General features: G+C 45.4%; 1 protein-coding gene across 1 annotated transcript in view; it reads left to right on the top strand.

Moving 5' to 3' along the window:
• The window catches only part of arhgap36 (Rho GTPase activating protein 36), a 28,469-nt gene that overhangs the window by 2,332 nt on the left and 20,137 nt on the right, over positions 1 to 6,000 (top strand). The window lies entirely within an intron of this gene.

The following is a 6,000-nucleotide window of genomic DNA, read 5'->3' as shown; positions in this document are numbered from 1 at the left end:
CTGTCTGTCTGATGAAAAGTGCTTTTATTCATAAGTCACGCCCACTTGGCTGCTGTCCAATCAGTTAAAAACCCACAAGGTGACGCCCCCTCGCATCACTGCAGCCAATCAGGTACGCCCGTCGCTACAACTCCCGCCCCTAATCACACAGGAGCCAATCACCTTCATCAGCACAATTAGCTGCTTTCACCTGCAGACAAACATTTACCACCACGACGCCAACGAGTTATTAATTCATGTTCATAAAAACACCTGAGAGATAAGAGAGGAGGCTGGAGTTAAATACTGCTGATGTCTGATGCCTGCACAGCAGAGCAGCAGGTAGGAACTCCATTGTTGACATGTTTATCTCCCTGGTTACTAATGTCGTCACTCACTGAGGTTTAAATGAAGGAATGACTTTATTCCTGCTTGAGATAGAAATGTTTGTAAGTTGAGCTCCAGTGTGTTTCAGTGCTCATTGGGTCTAAATGTCGTGCATTTAGCCTCTGGTCCAGCTGGTCTTTGTAAAACTGTCTCACTGAATTGATTCAGTTCTCTGCTTCCAGCTGCTTGGACGAGTCTTCAGGAGGAATTTAAAATGAGGAAATTCATGCATCTGTTGTAGATTTGAGGGTAAATGGCTCCTTCTGACCTCTTCAGCATGGATCCACACCAACGACGTGTCGAGATGTCAACGTGTCAGAATAACAAAGATCATTTCAGTGAGATGCATGATGCTGCTGTGCGGGTGCGAGTCGCCTCCAGCTATTGTTGTTCAAACCCACGGCTCAGACACGTGCGTTTGATTCCCGGATGCGTTGTTCTAAATCTCCACCGGGTTTTCCATAATTCCACACAGCTGACAGACTTCAAATCTAGTTCTTCCATTTCAACAGGAATCCGTTTTCTCCTCTCTGCACTCTCTGGTGATGCATTCAAGGCGTGTGTGTTATTTTGGTGTCGGTGTTTGTTGAATAGTGTGCAGTGATGTTATTCCTCACAGTGAGACATGCATGATCAGCTGCTATGGAGACGGATTGAAGTGTAGCTATATTAAGATCATGAGAGCGGCGCTGTGGTGGAGAAGCTTGTCGATCAGTCGCTGAAGATCTCTCTCTCTCTGCTCCGGGAAAGCTGGATAACATCTGTGTGGTGTGTTTGAATGTGAGCACACGTGTGCTTTCATGACGCAGCCGCTCGGTTGGAGCAGTAGCTCTGAGATGCACTTGAGCAAAGAACCTCGGGCTGCAGTTCAATCAACTTTATTTATAGCCCAAAATCACAAATTAGTCTCAGAGGGCTTAACAATCTGCACAGCATACAACACCTTCTGTCTTTGGACCCTGTCTTCTGTCGTAAGACTATAAACCAGGGCCCGACTGTAAGCCAGGGCCCAACTGTAAGCCAGGGCCCGACTTTAAACCAGGGCCCGACTTTAAACCAGGGCCCAACTGTAAGCCAGGGCCCGACTTTAAACCAGGGCCCGACTTTAAACCAGGGCCCGACTGTAAACCAGGGCCCAATTGTAAACCAGGGCCCAACTGTGGACCTGAGCCGGCCTAGTTTGATAGGCGTTTATTAGCAGTGATTGACAGCTGCGTTAGACTCATTAGAGAGATTTTGGGAAATGATTGGAACTCTCTTACTAAGCACTAGTGGATTCCATGAATTAAAGATATCACATGACCGTTGGGAGGACAGAGGATTCGTCAGAGACAGCAGGGCTCCATCTTCAAAGCCCTTGTTGGCATTTTTCACATTCCATGTCTCGTCCCGAGTCCCAACACGGCTTACGTCCCAAGCTGGATGGTCGGTCCGGTGGTTGGCAGGGCCGGCGCTGTCACCACGGGGACGATTCCTTTTATCTTTTTGACTTCAGCAGAATCAATAGCAGCGTACGATGTGTAGAGGTGTTTTTAGAAGGTGTCCTCGTGGAATATTGACTGTTGTCAATAAACACGGAAGTGTAGTTCCTCAAATGGCCACTTGAGGCCGAATCCAAAAGCGAGGCGATCGCTTAGACCCCCATGTTGAAATGCAGCTTTGATGGACATGGAACACATAATAAGGACATGAAACTAGACTCGCACATTGATTCAATAATTGATTCACACAACTGATCCTCCTGCTTTTGTTATTCTTGGGTTTCTCTCCCTCTTCTTTCCTAATCTACTCATTTCTTCTGGCTGAAGTCTTCTTGTATTTTCTTTATTGATAATAAACCCTGAGCGTTAGGGAGCCCGTCAGTCTATTCGTTGTTTTGACTCTTTTCAACCGTTCTGTTTCCAGCAGCGGTCGGCAGATATTTAATACAAAGAAAGCAGCGATGATTGTCTGTAAAATACAAGGTTAACGTAGAGTGCATTGTTGTGTATTCTATGTATTTCATAAAGTAGATTTTGACATATTTTGCAACAAATACCCTTCGAGCAGGACTGAGATGACCTTGACTCATTATTATGTTGCATTTGAACACCAGAGGAAAAACAGTCTTTTCCTCTCTGGGACAGCAACGATATGAAGTGTTCTTCAAAATAAGATCATCTCTTTGTTCTATTGCATTTGCGGACTGGGTTTCAGGAATAAGGACCTTGAGGAGACGCAATAACGACGTGTCTTTTAAAATGCAGGAGGTAGAAAACATGAAACCCTCTTTTGTGCTCTGGGTCATTTTGTCGACATGAGTTCTTTTACATGCTCTTTGTTCTCTTTCGGCTCTTCTGGGATGATGTCATGTTCACGCCTGAACATGTACTGAGGTAGGAAACGGGAAGATAAGAGCAAGCGATCAAAGAAAGTATTGGACGGACGGACAAGAGCCTGTTGTCCTTTTGGAAACCGTTGTCTTTAGGAAGTCCATATCAGGCTGAGAGATCTCCGTCACTACTCCATCGATTGGCTAGAAATGTTGTGCAGACATTCGCGGTCCCCGAAAAGCGTTGGTGATCCCTGAACTCTCCATGAAGCCCAGAGTATTAAATAAGAGGATGTTTTTGAGGAGGGTGGAAGCGATCAGACGGTGATGGTGATGATGATGGGTGTGGATGTGAACGTCCTGTTTAGAGAAGAGAGACGGACGGAGAGAACGACCGGTTATCAATATCCTCGCTGGAATCTTGTTTCCTCTGTCGGCGTTGGCATTTCCGCTTCTCCTTTTCCCAAAATCCTCTCGGGGAAACGAATGGAGAGAGCGAGAGACCGGTGGATGGTGGAATGGTTGTGAAATTAAACTTGGGGATATCTTCATCTCCCCATACAGCTGCAGCAGCTGTTCTGCTGCTGCGGATGCATAACTGAGTGAGTGTGTGAGCGACAGTAACGTCAAGCCCGGAGCTGAGAACTTGAATCTCTGTTTTCTATGCGTGTTGCTGCATCTCCTGCTGCTTTCAGCAGCTTGTAGGTCATTCCGTTTACAGCAGTTATCAGCTGAGGTCAGCAGTAAACCAGTCGGGACTACTCTGTGCTCTCTGGTTTATAATTTACTATTTCCTCACTTAGACTGGTCCCACCCTTATTTTTACTCTTGTCTTTTGCCGAAGTCTGTTCTCTAATTGTACAGTTCCTACTTCTCTTTAATACTCTAAAAGCCAAATGTTTCTATTGTTAAAGACAATGAGCTTTTCCATCCGACTACAGGCTGGTTTTGCAGTTTATTTTGCTGTAATCAGAGCAAAACTCATCCTGCACACAGTGAGCACTGACCTCACACTCGTGTTTCTGATCTATTAATGACTTCTCACAACATGTCTGTGCGGGACTCACTGTGCTGAACGTTAGAGAGGACAAACAGGAAACCTGATCCCTGAGGATCACATTTAAACATGCTGGAGCCGGACTAGGAGCCGGACTAGGAGCCGGACTAGGAGCCGGACTAGGAGCCGGACTAGGAGCCGGACTAGGAGCCAGACTAGGAGCCAGACTAGGAGCCAGACTAGGAGCCTTTGTACTTTTTACTGTACTACAGCTCAGAAGTAAAGTTGAACTTGGAAAACTAAGACGGATAACTAACTTTGACTGTCATTTAGTCCTGTAGTTGCACATTTAGACTGTAGGTGGCGGTGTAGTCAATGAAGTGCTGTCCTGGTGTGGATATCTTGGTTCAACACTGTGTGTGTGTGTGTGTGTTGTGTGTGTGTGTGTGTGTGTCTGTTGATCATCCATCCTGTTTTTAAGCGTACAGTCCGAGTCAGCACACAGAGTTTGAGGACATGAGACACACAGACATCTAATGTCACTTTTGACCTGGAAGTGTATGGCGGCGTTACAGGAAGTGAGGAGGATCAAAGATGTGGAGAAGCCGGAAGAGAGAGAGAGAGAGAGAGAGAGAGAGACACACACACACACACACACACACACACGACCGGCTTGTGATATCCATGAGATCTATGGAAAAGGACAGGGTCAAAGGTGAAGACTATTTCTACTGTAATAAGCACATTTCCACCTCATGCACCAGCGAGATGAGCCTGCTGGTCATTTCAGTGGAGAAAGAATTAGTCATTTTGTGTCTCTTTAGTGTCTTTTTTTTTGGTCTTTCCTGTCTTAATGCACATGGTTTGTTTCTCTTTGTAGTCTTTTCTTGTCTTTTTGTTGTCACTTTGTATCTCTTTGTGGTCCTTTTGTAGTTTTGTGTCTCTTTTTGGTCTTCCTGTCTCTGTTTGTAGTCACTTCGTGTCTCTTTTTGGTCTTCCTGTCTCTCTTTGTAGTCACTTCGTGTCTCTGTGATCGGTGCCCGTAAAGTGACATTTTCCGGGGGAAGGACAGGGGTCACCCCTGACACTGTGGGTCTGTAACCCTGTACCCGTTCACTCATCATTCATGACACTGATGCACATCCAGGCGTGATGTAGTGATGGCAGAAGATTAGTTTTGCATCCTAGACAGAGAGCGTCTGATCCCTGAAAACATTCTGACGTTCAACACAATATGTTGCTGTGGTGGATTGTGCTGTAAGTTATTTCTATATCTGAGTGATGTGGCAGACATCATTTGGGTTCACGAGTTATTTTATTGAACTTTTCTTTTCGAACAGCGTATTGGAAATGGAGGAATGTCATCGCTTGGATTCTGCAAACAGATGTTTTCAGAGATTCATAAAGATAAATCCAGTTCATTTAATTGGGCGGGAGTTGTGAGTCAGAAGCGCTTTTAAAGGAATATTTACATGATAGATGTACGCACGAGAGAGAAAATGCTCCTCCTCCTCCTCCTCCTCCTCCTCCTCCTCCTCTCTTCTCCAGTTAAACTTCTTCTTTTCCATCACGGTCTTGTTTCCTCGTCTCAACACTCCCGTCCGTCCTTTGTACAGAGCTTTCATCCCGTTGATTTAATCCTCCAGTACTCTCATTCCCTCCTTCCTTCCCTCCCTCTCCTCCTCAGCTCTTTCTCTTCCTTTCCTTTTTATCTTTTTCTCTACTTCCTTATCCCCTTGTCTCACTTCTATCTACTTTTCTCCTTCCACTCTTTACCTGCATTTCTTTCCTTTTTAAGCTTCCTTCCTTCACTTACCCCCTTTCTCTCACCTTACCTCCTTTCCCCATTCTTGTTCTCTACCTCCTACTTTACCTTTTCATCTCCTTCTTTCCTAAACCCTATCTTGCCATCCTACACCGTTGTCCCTTGTGTCTACTCTCCTTCTTTCCTTCCTTTCTCTCTTTTACCTTTTATATCTCCCTTGTTTCCTTCCTTCCTTTCTTCTTTCCTCCCTTCCTTCTCTGCTTACCTGCCTCACTTTCCTTTCCCTCTTATCTCTTTCGGTCCCATCTTTTATGCTCTCTCTCTCTCTCTCTCTCTCTCTCTCTCTCTCTCTCTCTCTCTCTCTCTCTCTCTCTCTCTCTCTCTCTCTCTCTCTCTCTCTCTCTCTCTCTCTCTCTCTCTCTCTCTCTCTCTCTCTCTCTCTCTCTCTCTCTCTCTCTCTCTCTCTCTCTCTCTCTCTCTCTCTCTCTCTCTCTCTCTCTCTCTCTTCCCCCCTTGTTTTCTCTTCCTATTCTTTTAAATCGGTTATTATTTCCCCACTTA

Source organism: Melanostigma gelatinosum (genome assembly GCF_949748355.1).
Source record: "Melanostigma gelatinosum genome assembly, chromosome: 23".
Classification (NCBI taxonomy): domain Eukaryota; kingdom Metazoa; phylum Chordata; class Actinopteri; order Perciformes; family Zoarcidae; genus Melanostigma; species Melanostigma gelatinosum.
This window is presented reverse-complemented; position numbering and strand designations above follow the sequence as displayed.